The sequence below is a fragment of the Carcharhinus amblyrhynchos genome, chromosome 9, assembly GCF_965287045.1.
Source record: "Carcharhinus amblyrhynchos chromosome 9, sCarAmb.v2.hapA, whole genome shotgun sequence".
NCBI classification, from domain to species: Eukaryota; Metazoa; Chordata; class Chondrichthyes; order Carcharhiniformes; family Carcharhinidae; genus Carcharhinus; species Carcharhinus amblyrhynchos.
Genome location: NC_137332.1, coordinates 53,597,077 through 53,599,652, shown reverse-complemented (window position 1 = coordinate 53,599,652; position 2,576 = coordinate 53,597,077).

The window sequence follows — 2,576 nt, the reverse complement described above, 5'->3', positions numbered from 1 at the left end:
ACTGTTCTAATGGGGGAGAAGTAACCAGCAGATCAGAGGTTGAACTGTGTCCCATGAGCATTCTAATAGATGAAGCAGTTTAAAATTAGTCTAGAAGGACAGGAATTCACATTGCAGTATTGCTTATCATCCTGATGAACTTGTCTCAATTACAGATTTTCATCATTTCTTCATTCCTCCTTTATCAGTTCTTCTTTCCTTCTCTCATGAAGGCACTGAGTGAAGTTCCATGAATGCTGGGCTCTATCCAATAACTTACCTAACTGGCCATTCTTCATCTTTGAGCTTAGATGGTGAAAGTTGATGACTATTTGGCTAGATGGAGCACAACAACAAAGACTTATTTTCATCAAATGTCCATGCACACACAGTAAAAAGTCTGACAACACCAGGTTTTAGTCCAACCTATTTATTTGATAATATACTCGCAAGCTTTCGAGGGGTTACCCTCTTCGTCAGGTGAATGGAGAGTTCTGGCCTCAGACAGAGCATATAAAGCACAGACAGTTTAGAGATTACTGATTAAAATGCGAATCCTTACACCTAACCTGCTGTTCAAGACCTGAAGTGGCTGATAATGTGAGTGGTAGGAGCACTGATCACAGTTTAAAGAGATGTGTATTGTCTCCAGACAGTACAGTAAGTGAGGTTTTGCAAACCCAGGCAAGTCACGGGGGTTACAGATAGTGCGACATGAACCCAAGATCCCTGTTGAGACCGTCCTCATGTGTGCGGAACTTGGCTATCAGTCTCTGCTCAGCGACTCTGCGCTGTCGTGTGTTGTGAAGGCCGCCTTGGAGAATGCTTACCCGAAGGTCAGAGGCTGAATGCCCGTGACCACTGAAGTGTTCGCCAACAGGAAGGGAACAGTCTTGCCTGGTGTCACCAGGCAAGACTGTTCCCTTCCTGTTGGCGAACACTTCAGTGGTCACGGGCATTCAGCCTCTGACCTTCGGGTAAGCATTCTCCAAGGCGGCCTTCACAACACACGACAGCGCAGAGTCGCTGAGCAGAGACTGATAGCCAAGTTCCGCACACATGAGGACGGTCTCAACAGGGATCTTGGGTTCATGTCGCACTATCTGTAACCCCCGTGACTTGCCTGGGTTTGCAAAACCTCACTTACTGTACTGTCTGGAGACAATACACATCTCTTTAAACTGTGATCAGTGCTCCTACCACTCACATTATCAGCCACTTCAGGTCTTGAACAGCAGGTTAGGTGTAAGGATTCGCATTTTAATCAGTAATCTCTAAACTGTCTGTGCTTTATATGCTCTGTCTGAGGCCAGAACTCTCCATTCACCTGACGAAGAGGGTAACCCCTCGAAAGCTTGCGAGTATATTATCAAATAAATAGGTTGGACTAAAACCTGGTGTTGTCAGACTTTTTACTGTGTTTACGCCAGTCCAACGCCGGCATACCCACATCATGCACACACAGGCAGAGCTAATGTCGACAGACTAGGGATTGTAAGTGCAGGCTTGTCTGATTTGGCAAAACACAACCATGAAACCATCTCACAATACTGCGCTGGCATTCACATCAGACACAAAGCGGCAACATCATTAGAATCAGGAATTCAAAAGTTAAGCAAGTAAATTATTTTCAGTCAGCTTTGGACAAGCTCTGATGCATAAAATTGGAACACTTCAGAAGTGTTTGAGAAGACTATGACCACCAATCCCATTGGTTCTGCCAAAGTCCACTCTGGTGTATTTTCTAGTAGCAATCATTGGATATTGATCAGAATGGAAGCTCTGGCTGACTTTTTCTCCTGTCCAATGTCAAGTGTACTACTATTGCTGCCGCAATTCAGTTGATATTGTCAGCTCTGATCTTCCCGTGGATCAGTGAAATCAGTGGATCTGGTGCAGACTGGAGAACAAACTTTGTGTGTATTGCTCAGATCTGTGTCAAGTAGTACATTTGTTTACTAAGCCATTGATTTAATCAGTTCTGCGTTGGAGTTTTAATGCTCAGTCAGGGGAAGTTTAGAGCTGATGAGAGTCTGGTTCACACCACCTGATTTGTTACCATTCAGTCACTGATGGTCCTGCATTTGCAGGAGACATGCAAATATTCACAGCGATGGCACAAACCTCAATCCTCTGAAACAGAAGCAGTTTTTAGGTTTTTTCCCCACAAACATGTTTAAGGACTGTTCGAAACTACTCCAATTTCTTGTTACATTCTGGTTTTTCGGGATTCCGCTTGGGTTCATCACCACCAGATAGTCCTGTCAGCAGACCTTTTCAATAATTTACCGAAGGGCTTATTTTTGTCGCAGCTTCTGTGTTTATAAACAGCTGTTTCTCCATCCACGTGAACTGTAGTGCTATGCTCCAAAGTTAAGGTTGCCAAGCCACTACTTGCAAAAGCCAGTAGCAGCTTGTAACAAGCCCACACAGGAAGTTGCCTGGGTGTGGAAGCAGCTATCAATGGTCATTGATTCTGTTGAAATGTTGCACTGTTGTATGCGTTAGCATCAACTTTGTGCTCTGAATTAACATAACAGAATTAGTAACTTCTGGTGAATCTCTACTCCACTCCCTTCATGGTCAGTATATTTTTC